The sequence below is a fragment of the Hemicordylus capensis genome, chromosome 1 (genome assembly GCF_027244095.1).
Source record: "Hemicordylus capensis ecotype Gifberg chromosome 1, rHemCap1.1.pri, whole genome shotgun sequence".
NCBI lineage: Eukaryota > Metazoa > Chordata > Lepidosauria > Squamata > Cordylidae > Hemicordylus > Hemicordylus capensis.
Window position 1 is genome coordinate 17,190,476 of NC_069657.1, and position 24,043 is coordinate 17,214,518.

General features: G+C 45.7%; 1 protein-coding gene across 3 annotated transcripts in view; it reads left to right on the top strand.

Moving 5' to 3' along the window:
* Nucleotides 1–6,632: 6,632 nt before the first annotated feature.
* GPR132 (G protein-coupled receptor 132) overlaps nucleotides 6,633–24,043 on the top strand; it is a 33,160-nt gene continuing 15,749 nt past the window's right edge. Inside the window, exons 1-3 of one of the 3 annotated variants that reach the window (XM_053283510.1) lie at nucleotides 20,322–20,406; nucleotides 21,033–21,138; nucleotides 23,552–23,685. The gene's annotated coding sequence lies outside the window, so the exon portion shown is untranslated. Of the gene's footprint in view, nucleotides 6,740–20,321; nucleotides 20,407–21,032; nucleotides 21,139–23,551; nucleotides 23,686–24,043 lie in introns of those variants that run through there. The other 2 variants (XM_053283511.1, XM_053283512.1) reach the window with 2 other exon arrangements.

The window sequence follows — 24,043 nt, forward strand, 5'->3', positions numbered from 1 at the left end:
GTTTTAAACTTTTTGTTTTTGTTTTAACTAATGCTTTACTTTCTGTTTTTATTTTGTTGTAAACCGCCCAGAGACGTAGGTTTTGGGTGGTATAAAAATATGTTAATAATAAATAAATAAATACAGAAATCTTATATATAAAAAGAGGAGGTTCAGGCCTCACTCCTTCACACAGTGTTCATTCAGAGCAGGATGCCTCTGAGTACCAGCTGCAGGGGAGTAGCAGCAGGAGAGAGGGCCTGCTCTCAGCTCCTGCCTGTGGGCTTCCTAGTGGCATCTGGTGGGCCACTGTGTGAAACAGGATGCTGGACTAGATGAGCCTTCTTGGGCCTGATCCAGCAGGGCTGTTCTTATGTTCTAGTGTTGCCAACAGTCCCATATAATACGGGAAGTCCCGTATCTGAAGCAAAAATCGCTTGTCCCTTTTGGGATGCTGTTTTTCCAGTATTATTGGCAGAGGGCTCTCCCTCATCTCTCAATGCATTTGCTGCACTGAGCCCTTTGAAGTCTAGGTGAAGTCTATACTATAATGTGAAAGAAACTACAAAGTTCACAAAAGAACCCCCAATGGCCATTGACTGGGTTTATTTATTTATTTATTTATCACATTTGTATACCGCCCCAAACTTTTGTCTCTGGGCGGTTTACAATAACATTTACATTTACATCTTGCCAATCATTAACTTGTCAAATGTAAATAGACCCACCTACTCCCGCTAACTGGCTCACCACTTCTGGCAGATAAAGCAGCCTTTCAATGAGGCTTTCAGTTACAGCCACGTCAAGATGGAGGGGGGATGTAGCATATGTGTGTGTATGGAAGCCTGGGGGATTCTCTTAATTTTTCACCTGACACTTGCTCCATGTGTCTAAGTGGGATGGTCTGTAATAAATAAACAAATTAATTAATTAAGTATGTATGTATGTATGCATGTATGTATGTATAAATAAATAAATGGTCTGCATGAACAAGGCACTTTGTGAAATTGTGAGGCTTGTGCTATTTTGTTGTTGTTACAAATGCATTGCTACTCAGGCTTCTGATTACTCATGGGATGACCTCAACCCCTGATGACCCTCCCAAAATCGCCGCCCCCCCCATTGTGTCCCTTATTCAGGCAATGGAATGTTGGCAACCCTACCTTCACAACATATCTTCCAGGTTACCACTATCCACATGCATGCTGGCACTCTCAAAGAACTGTAAAAGTTTAGTTAAACAGGACTTTTGCTCAGAAGCCGTGCTGATTCTCCATCAGCTTGTTTTTCCATATGCTTCATTGTTTTATCTTTAATAACAGTTTTCACCAATTTGCCTGGAACAGACTTGATGCTAACTGATTGTAATTTCCAGGATTCCCCCTTTTAAAAAATGGTATTACATTGTTCATTTTGCAATACTCTGGCACAGAACTTGATTTTAGGGTCACATTACATATTTTTGTTTGAAGAATTCCACATCTGAGTTCTTTAAGAAAACCTGAGTACATTTAGATCCAGTGATTTGTGGTTTGTTTGTTTGTTTTTAATTTGTTAATATGTTCTGGGGCTTCATCTCCTTCACCTTTGTTTGACTCAGTTCTTCGGACTCTTTCTCTGAGAAAATCAGTTCAGGCATGGATATCTGACCTACATCTTCTGTAGTGAAAACAAATGCAAATAAGTCATTCGGGTTTTCTGGAATCTCCATATTCTCCTTAAACATTCCTTTCACTCCTTTGTCATTTTATGGCTCAAATGCCTCCCTGACAGGTTTCCTGCTTGTGATGTATTTAAACAGGTTTTTACTGTTCACCTTAGTGTTTTTATCATACACTCCTCAATTTTTTAAAAAATCCCGAATTATCAATTTACCTTTTTTGTGTTGTTGTTTTTTGCTAGCTAGAATTTGTGTTTCTTCGGTGAGTACCCTTGGATATGTAAAAGGGTGATTGGTTAATCGCTCCTTTGTGGCCTGTGCAGCATGGGGAAAATGATTGCCATGAAACCAGCTTCAGGACTTCTCCAACCTTTGGGCTGCGCGGTCCGGGGTGGACGAATGCCTAGAAGTATCCAGATCCTCTCTTACAGAAGGGGGGGTTGGCTTTGAAGGAATTGAGTGGGGCGTACCTGCCCATTCCCGAGCCAGGGTGTGTCGCCCAGTAGGGTGATGGGTAGGACTTCAGAGTGCTGACCTGCTTCTATAGGCCCGCACTGTTCTCTAAGGGTGATTAATCACCTGGTGTTCCAGTCTGCCATGCCAGTTAATAAAGTTGTGGCCCTTTTCATCCATATTAAGTCTACGTGTCTTCTTGAGCTGGGGTCTGGGGACAATGTTTAATTCTTGTTTTAAAATGTTTTTAAATTGTTAATTGTTGTGTTATTGTTTTTAATTTGTTTTAGCTTTTCATTGTTTTACAAGTTTGTTTTAATTGTAAACCACCCTGAGCCATTTTTGGAAGGGCGGTATATAAATCAAATAAATAAATAAATAAACAATAAATAGATGGACCAGTCGCCCGATTCTATATAAGGCACCTTCATAGGTTCATATGACTCATTTCCCACAAACAGATGCTGAAATTTTGTGCAGCACTCTGAACATTCTGAGCTTCATTACGGGGAAAGTGTTGCAACTTTCCAGAGTCTGCTCATTGCAAATGATGAATCATGTCAAATCAGACAGGGCCTCTGCAGCCAGTCTCAGGGTTCAGGGAAGTTCATACGGGTTAAGATTAAACTGGGATGAAGCCAATGAATTGCGGTCGTCAGCATGAATTGTCCTCTTTGCTAAGCAGGGTTTCCCTTGGTTTGTATTTGGATGGGTGATTAAATAAGAACATAAGAATGACCCTGCTGGATCAGGCCCAAGGCCCATCTAGTCCAGCATCCTGTTTCGCACAGTGGCCCACCAGATGCCACTGGAAGCCACAGGCAGGAGTTGAGGGCATGCCCTCTCTCCTGCTGCTACACCCCTGCAACTGGTACTCAGAGGCATCCTGCCTTTGAGGCTGGAGGTGGCCTGTATAGCACTTCAACTAGTAGCCGATGATAGACCTCTTCTCCATGAAGTGATCCAAACCCCTCTTAAAGCCATCCAGGTTGTTGGCTGTCACCACATCTTGTGGCAGAGAATTCCACAAGTTGACATGTGAACACTGTCTGCTGCAAGATACCCCTCTTAGGGGTTGGGGCTGTAATTCAATGGTAGAACATTTGTTCTGTATGCAGAAGGTTCCTGGTTTTAATTCCTGGCATCTCCAAGTAGGGCTGGGAGAGACTCCTGTCTGAAATCTTGAAGAGCCACTGCCAGTCAGTGGGTCGCAACTCTGGCTGACCCACTGTTGTTGAACTAAACGTCCTTCATCCCCAGCCTGGGGAAGATGGGAGTTATAGTTCAACAACAGTCTGAACAAAACCGGTTTGCACAGTTCGGTTCGAGTCCAAACCGGACTCGAACTGAACCAGGCATGTTCGGTTTTGTGCCCCCCAAACAACACCCTCTGCCAGCCTGGCTTGAATTTGCACCAGTACAGGGGTTCTAAAGTTTTTTTGTTGTTTAATTTACTACGACGACGACGACTACTACTACTACAAATTTAAACACTCACTGCTAATCTAAACATTCACTTAATTTAAACACTCACTGGGTCATGACTTGGCCATGCAAATGACCAGGGTGCATGTCTGGAGGCCTCCAAAATGGCCGCCCTTGACCCAGGCCACGCAAATGGCCACGTGGGGGGGGGAACAGCTGAGACACACACACAGAGAGAGAGAGCACTTCCTGAGGCTGCCAGACCCGGCAGTGAGTGTTTTGTGTTTTTTTTAACTATTTTAAAAAACCTTTAGAATCCCTGATCAAGCTCCAAGCAATAAAACTGCTCAAGGGCAAGCCCCTGAGCCAGACCAGTTCTATGGCAAACCGGCTTGACCTCAAGCCACTCCGGACATTCCTACTAACAATGCAATCCTAAATACATTCACCAGGGAGTAAGCCACCTAATGGTGCAGTGAGGAAATGACTTGACTAGCAAGCCAGAGGATGCCAGTTCGAACCCCCGCTGATATGTTTCCCAGACTATGGGAAACACCTATATCGGGCAGCAGTGATCTAGGAAGATGCTGAAAGGCATCATCTCATACTGTGTGGGAGGAGGCAATGGTAAAGCCCTCCTGTATTCTACCAAAGACAACCACAGGACTCTGTGGATACCAAGAGTCGACACCAACTTGACGGCACAACTTTACCTTTAAACCCCATTGCCTTGCTTATCAGTATACACTCCTGGATGCACTGTAAAGCAGTGACCTTATGCACGCTTATTTCAAAGTAAGCCCTGTTGAACTCAGTGAGACTTACTTCTAAAAGTAAAGATCATAGGATCAGTCTATTTCTGGATTATTTTATTGTATTAATATATTTAGACTCACTCCACTTGCAAATAAAAAAAATTCACAAGTTGGCCTTTAGAAAAACCTTCAAGGCATTAAAAGCAGATATAATCTTAACAAAACAAACAGAACTTTACACAGCAGGTTAACAAGTCTTCTGGAAGGAACACAACATTCTTTGAGTTGTGTAGACAAGAAGACCAGGGCAAGGGATGGCATGATTGCACTCTTCAAATATCTGAAGGGCCCTCACACAGAAGTCATCTGTGAGCAAGGCCCACAAATTTTGACCTTCGGTACGCTCTCAAGAAACCAATGCTCATAGTGACTTTTGGCAATGTCTATCCCCCTAGAGATGGAAAATAGATGATGGATTGCACTTACAGCTTTCTCTGTGTTATCTATCTATCTATTTATTTTTATACTGCCCAAAAATTATGTCTCTGGGCGGTTTACAACAAAAAATAACAGAAAAGTTGAAACATTAGTGAAAACAAATAATGACAACCGAGAGATTAAAACATTGGTTAAAATAAATGACAGCAAAAAGTTAAAACATTACAACAATTGAAAACCTTAAAACAATATTAAAGCTATTAAAGCGGTATTTAATTAACAGTCTGGGTGAACAGATGTGTCTTTGAAGGTTTTTTAGACATTGTCAATGATGGGGAGGCTCTTATTTCAGCAGGGAGCGCATTCCAAAACTTCGGGGCAGCAGCAGAGAAGGCCCGTCCCTGAGTAGCGACCAGACAAGCCGGTGGCAACTGCAGGCAGAACTCTCCTGATGATCTCAATGGGCGGTGGGGTTCATGACAAAGAAGACATTCTCTTAAATACCCAGGGCCCAAGCTGCTATAGTTTATAAGCAGCACCTTGTATTTTGCCCCTTCTTTGTTATCAGTCATTTTTGCACAGAGGAAAGGGTTAGGGTCAGAGTTTAGATTACAACGAACAAATTGTCGCACTCTCTCCATGGAGTAATCTTTGGAGGACATCCCTGCTGATTTTCATTTACATTCCTCTGACAACTTTGATAGGTTTTATAGTAGTTTTTGTGTTTTGAAAACTTTTCAAACTTTTAAAGCGTCATTGCAAATTTGGTCACTGCATGCCCTATGGCCAGGACTATAAAAGCATGATAACTTACTGAAGGTATCGCAATGTGATCACCTATTTTCTGTCTCTAGGGGTGTTGACTTTGCCAGAAACCACAATGAGCATTCGTCCACCCACATGGTACCGAACACCCCAGCTGGCTCAGGGGAGGAGAGCTGGTCTTGTGGTAGCAAGCATGACTTGTCCCCTTAGCTAAGCAGGGTCCACCCTGGTTGCATATGGATGGGAGACTTGATGTGTGAGCACTGTAAGATATTCCCCTCAGGGGATGAAGCCGCTCTGGGAAGAGCAGAAGGTTTCAAGTTCCCTCTCTGGCATCTCCAAGATAGGACTGAAAGAGATTCCTGATTGCAACCTCGGAGCTAGATAGACCAATGTTCTGACTGGGAATAAGGCACTTCCTATGTTCCTAAATTATCACCCCCTCCTTGAACTCAGAGAGTGGTATTTGGGCTGTCAGTTGTAGTGCTTCACCAGGCCCAGGAAGGGGTGTAGCTATAATTGAGCGGATGGGATCAAAGAACCCGGGCCCCTGAGATCCTGAGGGGCCCCCAGCTCCACCCCTCCCTGTTTTCTTTTACAGTCTATCTATTTGCTATATAGATAGCAATGGCAGATAATATATGGCAGCTTCCTATGTTCCTGTGTATTAAAGAGAGCAAGTTTTCTACAGCTCCATGGGGCAAGACTAGACCTAGTAGCCTGAGTCATAAAGGAAGGTAGATTTTGGCTGAATTCTTAATAGTAAGAGCAGTTTGACAATGGAACTAATTGCAGGGAAGGGGGGAGTGAGTGAGCTCTCCCTTGCAAGAGGTCCTGAAGCAGAGGTTGGTGGTCTGTGGGTGATGCTCTTGCTGTGGATTGCCTGCATTGATTACAGGCTGGACGAGATGGCTCGTAGCCCCCTCCAGATCTCTGATTCTTTTTTTTCCCTTAAGTGGTTTTTTAAAAATAAAAAAAACCACCACTCTGCTAAGTGGGTAGTGGTTAAACAGTTGAGCCAGTTGTGCAGAGCGGAGGGTTTCTTTGTGTGTGGTGTTTTTTGTTTTTTGTTTTTGGTTGTTTTTCCCTTTTCTTTGTTTGAAGCGTGAGCCAATGACACAATGGACTGTTACTTCCTGGCTCCAGTTTCAGATGGGCTGAGAGAGACACAGTCAATGCCAGGGGATTCCACTACTCCTTCAACCCCTTCTGGAAAAGACATCTCCGAGGGGCTTTAGAAATCAGAGACTGCTTCCTCCCAAAGGTAGGCTGCTGCTTCTGTTTTAGCGTGTGTATTTTCTCCATTTATTATTGACATGCAAGCACATGCTATTGGCCATGCGGCAGGACATGCAGGTTGGTGACAGGGTCTGCTTATCTTGTCAGAGCTGAAGACGATGAGAGAAGCATCAATCCTGGTGATGATCAATAAATCCCCCTCTGTCGAGCAGGTTCTGCGCATGTTGTAATGCTTTAAAAACTTCAGCGGACGAGCACATGTTTTGTTGGAGAGGAGTTCTTTCATCTAGTTTTTGTTGCTGTTGTTTTAAATTAGGTTTATAAAAGTTGGTTAGTCGCATTGCGGGGAGTCAATACTGATAGAAAAGCAAGGTGTAAATTTGGTTTTGTTTTGTAATGCAAAACAAAAAACAAAAAACCCACCCTCTTCAATCTCTCTGGGCAGAAATGATAGTAGGATTTAAAAACCTGAGGTCTATCTGACAGGAAATGGTGTTTCTATCAGACAACTATGTACGCTCTTAAAAAACAATTGCCTGCCCACAGCCAGTGCTTCTTCACGGCAAGATGTGCTGCACAATCCAGACCCAGACAGTAGGACTGTAGACAGGGGTGGGGGTAGATTCACACATGCTGACATTTTCAAGCTCAAGTTTTACGACCCATCCATATCTCTGTAATAATGTGTAGGTGCTTTATGTGTATAAATTGCTCTTCTATTGACTTGTGAAGTCAGGTGGTCAGATCAAACCAGGGCTTCTCAAGTTTGGGTCCCCAGGTGTTGTTGGACTGCAACTCTCATCCCCAGCCTTTGGTCACTGTGGCTGGGGCTGATGAGCATTGTAGTCCAACAACATCTGAGGACCCAAGTTTGAAAAGCCCTGTGCTTTACAATTGTGTGACAGGTTTCTCCCTGCTTTGGCATGGGATCATTTCCTGAAGGTGGAGAGCATGGCTGGCCCTAGATCCGATAGCACGCCAGGCAAGGAATATCTTTGGCACGCCCTCCATTTGTCCAACAAACAGCTTTCAATTGCCTTTGTAGCCCCTTCTGCAACTCTGATGCGCCATCTGCATGCAGATCTGCGACAGGCATGAATCTGTGCATTTTAATTTATTTGTCTCACAGATCAATAAAAACACATTTGCTCCCTCTAATCTTATAGAAGTGTTCTCATTTTCATGATGCTCAGTGACCGCCCTTGCACCTGATGCCCTAAACAGTTGACTGGGTCACCCATATCAGGCCCTGGTGCGGAAGTTTGGCAAATAGACAATCCTGCCTTGTATCCTTCGATTAGATGAGGTGTCTTCCTGCTCTTTCAGGGTCTATGGTCTTTCATCACCTGCTCTCTATGTCATACCTGAAGGGTCAATCGTTTGATTTTGTCCACTCACTCCTTGTTGTGGTGGGGGAGAAAATCCATTTGCTTTCGTCCACCCTCTTCAGAGGCAAGAGTTGACACACCTTTGTTCACTGCCACTCAGCTAAGGACTCCTGCAGGCAGCACCGCAATGTCAGCATGGTGTTAAGGGTTTCTAGATTTCTCTTCTTTACTATGGAGGGGTCCCACTTCAGCAGCAGAGCACATGCTTTGCATGAACCTTCTTCCTTGTTGACTGATTGCTCATTTCTCTGTTTTGTAAGTTAACGCCCCACTATTCCCTTTCCAAGTCACAGCTGCTTTATATATTTTCTGTGTTGTTTAATTTGGGTGTTAGCTACTTGGCACTTCCTGTCAAGAATTTATTACTATGAAGATTTAGGTCTAGAGACGTCCTACTTCATTTTCTGGGTAGCTTTTCCTACTAGCTTGCTTCCCAGGTTTCTACCCAGGTTGTCCTCTTAACTTGCTTCCACACAACTGAAAATTAGGAGCACACACAGCTCCCAAACCCAGGTAGAACACAGTTTTAGATTGTGTGAATGAGCTCAATTAGTCAGGGAGCTGCAACTTAAGTTTTGATAGGGGGCCACCACTGGGCCACAGGCCTTACAATGAAGAATACTGTCCTACTTGCTATCTTCTGGAGGCACTGAACAACTTTTGCTCCCTGCTGATCTATGATGAGGAAGAATGGCCAGTCTAGCTGGCCAAGTGGGCTCTTTGTTTTTTATAGGCCACAAATAACTGGGGCAGAAGAGCAGATTATTTAGGAATGCTTCCATTTTTCAAATGTAGAAAGTGGAAAGAACTCACCATGTGCTCTGAGGCACTGGAAACCAGCATTTTCTAAGCCAGCAACCTACAGGCACCAGGCAAAGAGAATGAACATGGCTACTTGGGCCATTGCAGTCAGGCCACTGAGGGAAATAAAACAGAAAGTAAAAATGCCAGTAAGCCCAGAAGGAAAAAAATATATAATTTGCTCCATTGGCTCTAGACCTAGTCAATCAGCAGTGGTAGGCAGGCACAGAACTCCCAGAGCTACAGTCATTGGCCTATTGGAGGGCAGGATCTGAGTAGAGACCACTACCTCCCATGAAAACCCTTAGTGCCTCTATAGAGAGACCCTGGCCTCATCACACAGTTGAGAATCTGGCTGTACTGGTCTTAGAGAGCTGCTAAGAATACTCATCCCTTCCACAACCTATCCAGTTGTACTTACTGAAACTGTGCTCACTGAACAGGTACTGTACCTGCTTTTCTTAACATATGTCTGCCAGTTGGGTTGCTTCAACTCTAGGGCCCATAGTACTGCTGAGGTATTGCTTTTCTGCAATCAACAAGCAACAAAATTAACATCATCATCATCATCATTATAATATAATATAATATTCTGCTTTTCGACAAAAATGTTCTCAAAGAAATTTACATTTAACCATCCGAAGTCATCAATTTTTTTACATACCAGTAGAACTTCCTACTCCCAAGTAGTCCCATTGGTTACATTGGATGCCTCCCAACTTTTTCAGGCCATAGAGCCCACAATAATTTAACATTTCACTCCAGGTCAGTACAGCAGTGACCCCATTATCCCAAGGATGGCACCCTGTGCCATGCACAACTCACTGAGAACATGAGTTCTCTGCTAAGAAAAATGAGCACTTCAAATCCACACTAAAGAGGATCCATAGTTCAACAGCTCCATTCTCAGCATTTCAGTAAAAGGGTCATGCTGTGATTGACCTAAAGACAATCTGGGACTTATCAAAAGCATTCTACAAGCCAGTTACCCACAATGATCAGATTTTTGGCTTGGTTTCTTGTCAGCTGTCCTGGACAGCTGACAGGTCTATCAATGGCTAGATGCCGCTAAATACCAGTTGCATGGGAGCAACAGCAGGAGACAGAGCATGCCCTCAGCTCTTGCCTGTGGACTTTCCAGAGGCATCTGGTGGGCCACTGTGTAAAACAGGATACTGGACTACTGTAGACAGGCCTTCAGCCTGATCCAGCAGGGCTGTTCTTAGGACACAAATTTCCTGGGTACACACAATGCGGACATTTTCTGTCCATCCAAGTCAAACACACTTGTCAGGGCTTTCCTTTGTGAATGTAGTTGCATCTCGGACTTCTTGTGTTTCATAGTGCCTACACAGATCAACCCCTTGCTCAGGAGAGCATCTGCCAGCTATATTACTGCTTGGGAAAGTTATCCCACCCCACAATTCTATGAGGGCAGGTTCAGATGAATATTGCCCTGCACACGTGAGAACATCAGGTCTGTAGCAAGAATGCACTTGCCCTGATGTCACTGGTGGATGCGCCAATGTGTTCTTGGCACATCCTTTAACCACATGAGAGGGATGCTCATCTGAATCACCCTGTACATGCATTTCAGCAAGTGGCCCCAAGTGTTGTTCCATGGCTGTACACATTGCTGCATGACTTGCAGGCCTACTTGTCTTTGTTGCAGATGTTTCCCAAGGTAAACATCTCCTATCAGTGGGTAGGATGTTTCTGCATCACAGCACCACCATAATTTCAAACTGTACTTCTTTGGCTTTCTTGGATTGGGTTGCCAGAAGGGACAGCATCTCAGAAACCTAACAGCTTCTCATCAACTGCTGCTCAGACCCAGGAATGTCGCTGTGCTGCTGCTTCTGCACAAAAAAGGGTCCAGATACGTTTAATGGTAGCCAGCTTGGCAATCACTCTTCTCTCCTGTCATGCAGCTTTGTCATTGTACCTTAAATTACTTGTAATGTCCTTCAATCATTTCAGCTGCATCGTGGCACAGAAATAGGAAGGCCCCAAATATACTGCCCACAGTCCCTGCAGTGCTGCCTGATTGGCATGAAACATACCAGCCAGGACTAGCAGGCTAAGATACACTTTCAGTTCTGTTAGGTCAAGGTACTTCCATCAGAACATAGGAAGCTGCTCTTACTGAGCCGGACCATTGGTCCATCTAGAGCAGCATTGACTACTCTGACTGGCAGGACTTCAGGCTGTAGTTGGCGTCCTCCCTCTGGGTTCACAATAGTCTCTCCCTCTTTCTCTCTCTCTCTCTCTCTCTCTCTCTCTCTCTCTCTCTCATTGCAGGGGAGGGAGTTGCTTCATTCACTGCCTCCTCCTGCTGGACTAAACTTCTCTTGTTCTGGCCTCTCCTCGCAGACCCCACCTCAGCACTGTGCAGTGGACGAATAATAGACCACGTCTTGCCATTTCTGCTTCTCATGTAACCCATTTTCTTGGTACCTTCACTGGCAGGTGAGTGAGGTACAGCAGACTGTTCAGTGTCCCACATCCCACCTCTACATCTTCTTGCTCTCCTCACCTGGAACCAAGCTCCAACCCCACCACTTCTGGGCTGTGTCCCAGCAAGATAAATGGGGAAATACCAGAGATGTTCTGCAGATGACCAGAGATGTTCTGCAGAATCACTGATGCCAGGCTTACTGAAGCTGACATGTGGTGGCGGTGGCGGTTGCTGCTGCTGTGATTCTTCTGGCTTAGTTCTGCGGCCTAAAATCCCTGCTTCTGTGAAGTCAGATGTTTCTGAATGCCTTACTTGTTCCAAACACTAGGTCTGACGTTGTGGGAGGGGCTGGTTTCATTTGCCCTAATTTGAGAGCACAGACTAGTTTTGAGAAACTATCATCATCTGGGGAAACCAAACTGAAGTTTCCAAAGCGAAACAGGGTGTCCACTCCCATTCCAAAAAGCTTAAGATGGGCATGGGATAGATACCACACCATCATAGAAAGCCCATTTGTTTCTGGGGCAATTTTTTGAGCCAGGTCTCTCGATCAGTGAGACCCGGTTTTGGAGGGTGCGCGAGGAGAGCGGGCTAAGCTCACTCTCCCCACATACGAGCAGGGAGGGAGCCCTGGGCAGCCGGATCAGCCGCCCACACGATTGCCAGCTCCGTGACGGAGCCGGCAGGGGCTGGGGAGCTCGGGGGTCACACGGCCCCTGAAAGCTCCAGTATGCCCTGCACAAGCGCTTTTCGCCTCCCCTCCTGGGGGTCTACTCGTGAGTAACCACAGCGTGGAGCTGAGCCACGGCTACTCGCGATCTTTAAAACCAGGTTTGCAGAGCGCTCGCACCGCAAACCTGGTTTTAGGGCAGGGGTACTTCGGCGGGTTACCCGCCTAGGAACTACCGGGCTCACAGCCGAGCCTGGTGGTCCACACGATGGGGCGAAATCGGGCTAGCGGACGCGTGTGTGAATAGCCTCATTGATTTATTGATTTATTTAATTTATATACCACCTGACTCCAAAGGCTCTAGGCAGTTTACCTAAACAAAAACAAAAAATCACACCATAGAAAAAGAATAAAACCAACTATTAAATAACAATTAAAATTACAGCAATTAAAAAATTTAAACAGCAATTAAAAATTTAAAACATTCAGAGATTACTAAAACATTCAACTTATAAAGGGAATGGGATGGAAACTTCCCCACAATAGAGCATTTCTAGAGAGTGGGCTTAAAATGTTAGTTTAAAAACGGGAGAGGGGTATCCTAGGGCGAATCTACACAACATACACAAAAAGATGCAAAAAGAGGATTTTTTTTTTTAACCCTAGACACAAATCAGGCTAAGCTCCAATGCACACTGAAAAATCTGAATCATATATAGAGTGCTCCCTGATAACTCACAGCGACTTTGATGTAAATCTGGATGAAATGTGAATGCACACCTGCCCTTCCATGGGGAAGGAAAGTAAAATCGCCATCTGTGAATGCTCATATCAATTCCATTCATTTCTGGGGGGTTTTTTCCCCTCCCAAGTGACTTATGATGGGAATGGGACAAAAACCACCCCACCATAGAAAGCCCATTCATTTTGGAGTATTTTTCTACCCTGGATCATATTTTTATTAATAACATAAATATCAAAACTGGTGAGGGGCCATTCTTGTGGCTATCTCGTGTGCCAGGTAAGAGTTTGACAACAAGGGCCTAGCTGGGGGGTGCCGTAGTTTGCCTGTTAAGGCACCTTTATGCAGCTGGGGGTGGGAATCCACCCCAAAATCAGGATGAGGGTTTTAAAAAGATACGATTATTCCCTGTCTCCAAACAGCTCATAACCTAAAAAGAAACAAGCAACAGCCACTAAAGGGGTGCTGTACTGGAGCTGGATGGGAATAATTGTTCTCCCCCTGCTAAATATAAGAGTAGCGCTACTTTAAAAGGCACCCCTTTGCACAGTCTACACTGAATATAATACTTTACTAGCTGGGCCGGGCACAGAGTATCTGCACCTTTGCCAGCCCACCCGACTTGCTCCTCCCCCCACCCTCCCGGCCTGGCCGTGGTTTCTGACGAGCTTTCAAGCTGTCCCGTCCCCTCCTCCCGGCAGCTGGGCCAGCCCACCGCCACCTCCTCATCCTTCTGGCTGGGCTGCCTCCTCATCCTGGAGGCCAGGCCAGCCTGCCGCCGCCACCACCTCTTCATCCCAGAGGCTGTTTTCTCCCTCTCCCCGTTGCTAGTCCCACAGCTGCTCGTGAACTCTCGCGAGAGCTGCCACACATGGGATTAGCGACAGGTACGCCTAGGAGAAATAAATATATAGATTCTCCAACAATGCCTGTTCCCATGGCCAAGATCTTTCCATACCAGCGTAGGCAATCTTGGTTCTCCAGCTGTTGTTGACCTACAACCACCATCACCCCCAGCCACAACTTATTGTGGCTAGGTATGGTGAGAGTTGTAGTTCAAAATAGCAGGAGAACCAAGGTTGCCTACCCCTGTTCTATACATTCAGCCATGGTCCAGATCCTCCCTAAAATAAGAAAGCAATTGATGCCAATTCTAGACTAAGCTTCTAGTATGGAAGATATCTAGCTTTTATTCAACAAATTTATAACTTAATACTGCTAACAGCTGCCTGTAGCATCCATCTGGCTAACACCAGACTGCCCACCTCAGGTGGGAATGAGGTCTTTCTGTTTTGCTGATTTGGTGGATTGGTTTTGCTGATTTGCTGATTTGGTAGGCAGGCAGAGAACCCCGGGAGCTACAGTGATTAGCCTACTGGAGGGCAGGATCTGAATGGTGACCACCATTTGGGGGGGTTCTAAATGCTGACATTCTGAACATAGCAGCCTTTGGAGAGTTAGACCCTTATGACCATAAGAAAGACATGGAAATGACCTCTAAATGGGGCAAATATGATGAATATGACAAATATTTATATGCCGCTTTTCAACCAAAGTTCCCTAAGTGGTTTACCTATATATTAATAAATTTAAAAATTGGCTCCTTGTGCCAAAGGGCTCACGATCTAAAAAAGAAACATAAGACAGACACCAGAAGCAGCCACTGGAGGGATGCTGTGCTGGGGATAGATAGGGCCAGTTGCTCTCCCCATGATAAAAAAAGAGGATCACCACTTCTAAAAAGCGCCCCTTTTCTCAGTTAGCAGGACCAAATGCACTTTAGGGTTTTCCCCACTAAAAATCACAACTCGTATTTGGAAGGTAATAGGGCAATTCACATGAAGGTTGAAGATGTCTCCTACCCTAATTCTGAAGCTGTGCCCACTCCCGTATGCCGATCATCTGTCAGTTAAAAACAAGGTCTGAGGCTGGGAGCTTGATCGTGAACTAAGCCCCAGCTGGGTCGGATGATTTTTCTTCCTTCCTCGTTTTGAAGCTGGGGACAGAATCTGGGTAGGGTACGCTCATCCTACCCAGATGGGGCTTAGCTCACAAGCATATGAACATAGGAAGCTGCCTTATACCAAGTCAGACCCTTGGTCCATCTAGCTCAGTATTGTCTCTACACTTTAAGTGGCGCAGTGGGGAAATGCTTGACTAACAAGCACAAGGTTGCTGGTTTGAATCCCCACTGGAACTATATCAGGCAGCAGTGATACAGGAAGATGCTGAAAGGCATCATCTCATACTGCGCAGAAGGAGGCAATTGTAAACCCCTCCTGTATTCTACCAAAGAAAACCACAGGGCTCTGAGCCAGAAGTCGAAATCGACTTGACAGTACACTTTACCTTTATTATAAGAGCCAGCGTGGTGTAGTGATTAGAGTGCTGGACTAGGATCGAGGAGACTCGAGTTCAAATCCCCATTCAGCCATGATACTTGCTGTGTGACTCTGGGCCAGTCACTTCTCTCTCAGCCTAACCTACTTCACAGGGTTGTTGTGAGGAGAAACTTAAGTATGTAGTACACCGCTCTGGGCTCCTTGGAGGAAGAGCAGGATATAAAATGTAAAATAAATAAATAAATAAATACACAGACTGGCAGCTGCTTCTCCAAGGCTGCAGGCAGGAGTCTCTCTCAGTCTTATTGGAGATCCCAGGGAGGGAACCTGGAACCTTCTGCATTCAAGCCTGTAGATGCTCTTCCCAGAGCGACCCCATCCCCTAATGGGAATATAGTGCTCACACATGTCTCCCATTCGTATGCAACCAGGGCAGACCCTGCTTAGCAAAGGGGGCAACTCATGCTTGCTACCGCAAGACCAGCTCTCCTCCCAGATCAGGAAGCTCCCAGCCTCCGACCTTGTTTTTAACTCACACATGATCAGCAAATGGGAGCACCCACAGCTCCCAAGTCAGGTTAGGAGGCTTCTCCAGCCCAAATGCCCATCATGTGAACTTCCCCGATACTTCAAGGATTGTTTGGCAACATCTGCTGCTACCTTCTCTCTTTACACACACACACACACACACACACACACCGTTGCTTACTGTGATTCCATGAACCTCCTTTTAAAAAAAAAAAAGTATTTATTTTCCTTGTCAAATAACGGTAGGAGATGCATTTCTAGGCTTATAAAAAGCCACCCATCTGGTGTTGTAATTTGTGATTGCTTAGCAAAGCAGCAAGAGGAAGCTGCTCACTCCAGTTACGAAGTAGTGCAGAGCCTTATTGTTGCAGTTAGTCAAGAACATGCATGGAGATTGTAGTGCAGTATAAAGTAAATAGGATCCATTAGGTTAAGTACATTTGAGATGGGAAAGGCCTATCCTAACTATGAGCTACATGGTGAAGAGGAGAGGAGAGAGAGAGAGAGATGCTCCCATCTGCTCTCCAAGGAGAAAGGAAGAAGGACTGACTCGCTGCAGGAAATACCCGAGGAGTCAAGGCAGGGGTCATAGAGTAGAGGCAAAGCAGGGACAGGTAAGGGGACCCTCACTAACTACCTCTACTCCCAATGCCACTAGTGGTCATTAGAATAGTTGGTACAAATGGTCAATGCACTGGAACTCCATCTCCAACATCTGGTGACTGCAGTGATTCGGAATTGTCTCCGCAAGCCTTCCATGTAAGAAGGTGGAGCACCTTGAAGGAGGAAACCATATTCTGATTGTATTTTAAAAAGTAAACGTGGTGATTTCTTTTCTCTTTGTTTTAACCTCGTTTCCTGAGTGGGGACAGGAAACACAGCTTGGACCGCATAGTGGGAAGTGAGAGCACAGCCAGGGTGACATGCAGAAATCTGGAAAAAACAGAAGAAGGGACAGGGTAGAATCCAGCAGATCAGGAGTGGAGCCAAGGCAGAATCTCTGTTGTTGACGGAGGAACTGGTTTGGAATCTGGTGGGTTATCTGAGGCTGTGGTCTGGGGTGCTTTCCATCCCAAACTCGTGCACATGCAGTCAATAGTGTCTATGAAGTATCTATTGCTGGACTATGCTATTTCACAGTAGAGGTGGAGGATTGAAAATTTCAGTGTTTCCCCATTGGTTGGCCTTTGGCCATTGGGAATTGCAGACCAACAACATCTGCAGACCCAAGATTGAAAACCCCTGCATTAGAAGGAGAAGAGCTAATCTTGTGCTAGCGAGCATGAATTGCCCCCTTTGTTAAGCAGGGGCTGCCTTGGTTTGCCTTTGGATAGGTGACTTCATGTGAGCACTGTCTGCTATAAGTGCAAACAAGTGTGTGGATCAAGGTGATCCAGTTGACATAGTATACCTGGACTTCCAAAAAGCTTTCGACAAAGTTCCTCATCAAAGACTCTTGAGGAAACTTAGCAGTCATGGGAAAGGGGACAAGTACATGTGTGGATTGCTAACTGGTTGGACAGGAAACAGAGGGTGGGGATAAATGGAGAGTTTTCACAATGGAGGGAAGTAAGAAGTGGGGTCCCCCAGGGATCTGTACTGGGACCGGTGCTTTTTAATTTATTCATAAATGATCTAGAAGTAGGGGTAAGCAGCAAGGTGGCCATATTTGCAAATGATACCAAACTCTTTTAGGTAGTGAAATCCAAAACGGATTGTGAGGAGCTCAAAAAGGATCTCTCCAAACTGGGGGAGTGGGCAACAAAAGGCAAATGTGGTTCAGTGTTGGCAAGTGTAAAGTGATGCATTAGGACGAAAAACCCCAACTTCAAGTATACGCTGACGGGATCTGAGCTGTCAGTGACTGACCAGGAGAGGGATCTTGGGGTCATGGTGGACAGCTCGTTGGAAGTATCGACTCAATATGCGACAGCTGTGAAAAAGGCCAATTCCATGCTAGAGATCATTAGGAAGGGGATTGAAAATAAAACTGCTAATATTATAATGCCCTTATACAAAACTATGGTGCAGCCACACCTGGAGTACTCTGTACAATTCTGGTCACCACATCTAAAAAAGGACATTCTAGAACTGGAAAAGGTGCAGAAGAGGGCAACCAAGATGATCAGGTGCCTAGAGAACCTTTCTTATGAGGCAAGGTTGGAACACCTGGGGGTATTTAGTTTAGAAAAAAGACCACTGCAGGGAGACATGATAGAGGTCTATAAAATCATGCATGGTGTGGAGAAAGTGGATAGAGAGAAATTCTTCTCCCTCTCACATAACACTAGAACCAGGGGTCATCCCCTGAAATTGATTGCCAGGACCAGCAAACGGAAGTACTTTTTCACACAACGCATAATCAACTTGTGGAATTCTCTGCTACAAGAAGTGGTGACAGCCAACAACCTTGATGGCTTTAAGAGGGGTTTGGATCACTTCATGGAGGAGAGGTCTTTCAGCAGCTACTAGTCAGAGGGCTATAGGCCACCTCCAGCCACAAAGGCAGGATGCCTCAGAGTACCAGGTGCAGGGGAGTAACAGCAGGAGAGAGGGCATCCGCTCAACTCCTGCCTGTAGGTTTCCAGTGGCATCTGGTGGGTCACTGTATGAAACAGGATGCTGGACTAGATGGGCCTTCTTGGGCCTGATCCAGAAGGGCTGTTCTTATGTTCTTAAGATATTCACCTTAGGGAGTGGGGCCATAACTCAGTGGAAGAGCATCTGCTTTGTACTCAGAAAGTCCCGGGTTCAATCCCTGCCATCTCCAGGTAGGGCTGGGGAAACTCCTCCCTGGAAGCTTGGAGAAGCTGCTGCCAGTCAGTGTAGACAGTACTAAGCTAGATGGACCAAGGGCCTAAGTCAGTATAAGGCATCTTCCTTTGTTCCTATGTTCTTCTAGAGCAAGGAGTCAAGGAGGACGCCTTGGCTGTTGTGCCTGGGGATTATGGGAGTTGTAGCCCAACAGCACCTGGGCAGCCAAGGCTGATAACTCCTGCTCTATCCATTAAGCAATTATGCATTACCTTTCTTCATTCTTCAGAGAGATCTTCCTCTGGCTGAACCCCTGTTTTACTGTACTTTGTTTTGCCACCTGCTTCCTGGCATGGCTGCAGATTTCCTCGGCCTGCCTTATCTCACAATATCACTAGATTGTGTGGTTTCCTTCTTGGTTCAGTATCTTATGGTCCCTCGTGGGGCAGAAGTGTAGCTATAATTGAGCAGATGGGTTCAAAGACCTCGGGGGGGGCCCAGCTCCAACCCACCCTATTTTCTTCATTATCTCCCTCACTCTGAAGGACCACCGGGGAGAGAGGAGAACAGGAGGGGCCCTCCCCTACCTATATTGCTTCTGTGAAGTATGGGAGTGGGTGGGTCGTCTGCAACTTTTAGTCATTGAATTGGTTTGATAGAATGATGGGAAACATTTTGATCAGCCCTCTCCACAACCGGATAAATCTGATAGATAGATAGATAGATAGATAGATAGATAGATAGATAGATAAATTTATGTATATATGGCACCTTCCGATATTCCTAAAGAGCTGCTGGTGGTGAGCAGGGGATGCGTGCTACCGGAGGAGTACCCATTTTCACCCATTGAACACCGTCCCCCTCCGCTCTTGCTATGCCATCATGTGTTAGTAAACTGAGGGTTATGAGTTTTCTTTTTTTTGGGGGGGGGAACCTTCAGGATATTTAACAGAATGTTTTGTCTCAGAATGTGTCTTGTAGTGCTTATCACGGAATATCTACAAATGAAATGCATGCAGGAACAATTGCTATCTGGATAGGCAAAGATATTATGGCTGGCAAGGCAGGTGAAAGGGAGGTGTGGGCAACAGAGTAGGGACATCTTATGCCTTTGTGTGTTCAGGGTGAAGGTGCATCCGCCATCCCACCCAAAGCCTAACTACATGTTGCACACAAAAACCCAATGATTACATTTCAGGTATGGAATTCTGTGAGAGGAAATATGCGGTGGGGGTTGGGGGAGGAAGGACAATTAGAAGCAGATTAGTGATGAGCTGGGAAATGGTTCCATATCCACTCCATCCCACTGTTCCACCCACACCCCCAATCGATTTGCTTTTCTCTGGGAACAGCAACCATAGTGCGTCAATCCACTCAGCCATGGCAAAAACTTGAAAAATGGTGAATCTAGCACCTTCTCAGCAACAATCAGCCTGAATGCTTCCCCAAAAGGTCAAATAGAAATAGCAATTGACCAGGGGAAGTCACAAGAAAATCCAGATTGTCCCTGGTATGACCTAGCAACACTACAGCCTGAAAACTGGCTGCATAGGCATCCCTTCTGACCAGGATGGGAACTGTAGTTCTGTGAGGGTAGGTGGAGGTTTTTAACAGAATGCTCAGTCTCCTTGCCAGACTACAACTCCCAAGATAATGGGCCCATTCGGACATTGTCATGAACCATGGGTTCAGTGAACCCACGGCTCTCTTCCCCATTCCCCAATACACTCCCAGACAAGCCGCAGCTGCACTCACCGAGCCTGGAAGGTGGTGGGAACTGGCTGTGTGGGCTTTCCAGGAACCAAGTCGGAAAGCCGCACCAGCCAATGAAGTCCAAGCAGCTGGAGGAGTTGCCCAGATGACACAACCCAGCCCCCGGACCCTCCGTTTGGTAAGTTAACCTTACTTACATCCAAGGGGTCATCAGGAAGCTAGGGGTGTGAATCGGAGCTGCAGTTGAGTCCCAGAACCGTGGCTCTGACTATTCAGATGACACGGGCCAACCTGAGGTGAGTTTGCCTCAGGTTTCCCATGATATCCGAACACGGCCACAGAGGTGGAAGCCATCTAAGTGATTGATGCTGTGATTGGTTATCATTTTATCCTGCTTTTCAGAGAAAATTTATCTCCAATAGCAGTTCAGTTCATCAAAAAAATGAGACACAGGCCCTGCCCAACTAGAAAGGCCACACACATGAAAGAAGGAGAGTGGAGGGGCAAGATAGAGGAGGTAGAGCCATTTGACAATGCCAGGACAAAAGTCCTTATTCAGGCATTATTGAAAAAGCAGGGCCGGAGGTCTCGGCCTAGCCCTGTCACTCAGCCCTGGTAGCACGCTGCTCACTGTTATAGCGGCATTCGTCTGAAGAGGCAAATGCGTATCCATGATGTCCAGCATTTCAGTGACTGGGAAGCTGGGATACCCCAGCCTCACCATCACGGATACGGGCATTCGCCTCCTCAGATGATCGCCACTTCGTACTGCAGGGGGTGAATCACAGGGCTGGGGCAGGACTCCCAACCCCGCTGTAGACACTGTACACAATTACAGCCTTACAATGATATCCCAACCAGGCTTCTCTCTTTGAATGCTCAGGGTTGTTCTCGCTTCCTCTCTCATTTAACTTCTGTCCAGTATCCTTGCATGGATGGAAGTGATGCCAGGGTTGGCGCAAAGGTAGAGTGGCCAGCCCTTCAGGACTGGCCTGGAGCCTCCAGAAACCATCATCATGAATCTCCAGGTGACTCTTGAAAGCAATTTTGTCGAGTTTAATGGCTTCATACTGTGAAAAATATTGGTGGGTGGGAGTGGAATATTGGGGAAGAAAAGTCCCCAAGAACAGCTGTCAGAGTTGGCTGCCTTACGCAAGAGGTCAGCATCATTGGGCAGCTGCTGAAGGCCCGAACCACTGCTGTTTGCTACGTCCTTCTGTGCCCACAGCCTTTGGGTGGTGGTGGTGGGTAGCAAGCATGACTTGTCCCTTTAGCTAAGCAGGGTCCTCCCTGATTGCATATGAAAGGGAGACTAGAAGTGTGAGCACTGGAAGATATTCCCCTCAGGGGATGGAGCCACTCTGGGAAGAGCACAAGGTTTCAAGTTCCCTTCCTGGCTCCAAGTTCCTTCCCTGGCATCTCCAAGATAGGGCTGAGAGAGATTCCTGCCTGCAACCTTGGAGAAGCCACTGCCAGTCTGTGAAGACAATACTGAGCTAGATAGGCCAATGGTCTGATTCAGTATATGGCAGCTTCCTATGTTCCTATGTGGTGGTAGAGCAGCTGTCTTGGCACTCTGTGGAGGACAGTTTGCCAAGGACCCTGGAAACCTGGGCCTGTGTGGTGCAGCTATCCACGTCCTTAGCAGGGGTGTGCAGGATCCCCATGAGACATGTCATTACTTTCAAAGGAAAGTGCTTGGCTTCCCTTGAAAGTTCTTAGATTGTCTGTCATGGGAGGAACTCTGAATTTCACTTTCAATTCCCTTTTCTGAAATGTCGTTGCCAGTCCTAGCCCTTAGTACCCCTCGCTTCTGCAGACACAGGGCAACTTGCAGGGGGAGCAGAATTCTTTCTGCCTGGGGGGCGCTGGGGATGGGCAGGAACAGGCACGGAGCCAGACCACCAGTGACCTGTGTCCGGCCGTGGTGGCAGCCCTGTTCACCCCACCCCCTACTTCTGACGTCAGACGCAGGGGGCATAGTCTGTCTCCATTCGGGAGTTAGAGTCTGGTTGATTAACAAGCCTGATCATAGCCAAAAGGCCGAGAAGCGATGTAGACACATTTAGCAAGCCATCGCTATGGTGCCATTTCTGAAGTACAGTGATGACGCTGTTGAAGGTTCGGTTGTAGCCCAACAGAGACTGTGACAACCTGCCTCCTAATTGGGATGGAATTCAGTCTGTAATCTGAACTCATTACAATTCAGTGCAATTGTCTCCACACTTATACAGCCTCAAAAGATATAAGACGTATAATTCAGACAGCCTCTACCTCCTCCTCCTTCCACATATAATACCACAGTCTGTAATCAACCAAAAGCACACCACTGATCACTTTGGGGTTTGAATGAAAGATCAACAATAAACAAGCAGACAAACACCACACTCAAATATTGCGTACTCTACTGTAGATCTGAGCGATAAGCATGCACGCTGCTGCAGTCTACTCAAAAGAAGGCCCACGCGTGGTTGTGGAAGCAAGGCTTCTCCTAGCCACCAAGCTCAGCATCGTAGCTGTTCTGATGTCGCTCTCATTAGGAACCAGTGCAGGGGTGCTTTTGTTAAGGTCACAGCAGGGTGCATGTATATTGCTTTAATCTATGGATTGTGCCATATGTAAGCCGTTATCTATTCTGAATCTTAATTGAGTCATGGAGGCATTTTTGTGGTTATCCTCAACGTATAGTAACTCAGACGCGCTTGTATAGCTGCACCCGTTTCTTGAGATCAATGACCTCAAAACAGTGGTACATTTGTTGGTAACCTCCAGACTGGACTTCTGTAATGCGCTCTATGCGGGGCTGCCTTTGTACGTAGTCTGGAAACTTCAGTTGGTTCAGAATGCGGCAGCCAGTTTGGTCTCTGGGTCTTCTCGGAGAGACCACATTACTCCTTTGTTGATGGAGTTACACTGGCTGCCAATAGGTTTCTGGGCAAAATACAAAGTGCTAGTAATAATTTATAAAGCCCTAAACGGCTTAGGCCCCAGGTATTTAAGAGAGCGTCTTCTTCGCTATGAGCCCCACCAGCCGTTGAGGTCACTTGAGGAGGTCCGTCTCCAGTTGCCACCAACTCGTTTGGTGGCTACACAGAGACGGGCCTTCTCGGCTGCTGCCCCGAGATTGTGGAATGTGCTCCCTGCTGAGATACGATCCTCCCCATCTCTTGCAATTTTCAGAAAACACCTGAAAACACACCTCTTCAACCAGGCTTTTTCAGCTTTTTAAAACTTGTTTTTAAATAGTTCTGAATATTTAATTGTTGTTTTATGATGTTTTTAATTGTTAATTATTATTATGATTAATTGATTTTAATGGTTTTTTAATGTAAACCGCCCGGAGCCTTTTGGAAGGGCGGTATAAAAGTTTTAATAATAAATAAATAAATAATAAATACATATTTCATGGAACTAAACAGTCCCCTTTTGTTCGTTGCCTAGTGGGGGTCCAATTAATCCAGGCAAAGGTCGCAAGATAAGGAAGTTTTATTCTTGATCAAGAAGGCGTGACCTCAGAACCAGGGTTCCGAGGAAAGACCCAGAACACAAAACTTAGTTAAAACTTACAGTAGCAGGTAAGCAAGCTCATTTACGCCATCATTACTGTGGTTGTACAGGAATGTTAATTGGTTAAGTGCCATCAGCTTCAAACTATCTTTCCAATGTCTCAGGCCTCCTTTAGCCACCTGGGCCTATCCTTATTTATTCATTCATTCATTCATTCATTCATTCATTCGATTTTTATACCGCCCTTCCGAAATGGCTCAGGGCGGTTTACAATTAAAACCAATAACAATTAAAACAGAAATATAAATATGAACACCAATTTAAAAACATCTTAAAAACAATTAAACTATCAGAACAATTAAAACCTTGAAAACCAGGTTAGCATTAAAACAATTAAAACTAATTAAAAACCCTAAAAGGCCAGGC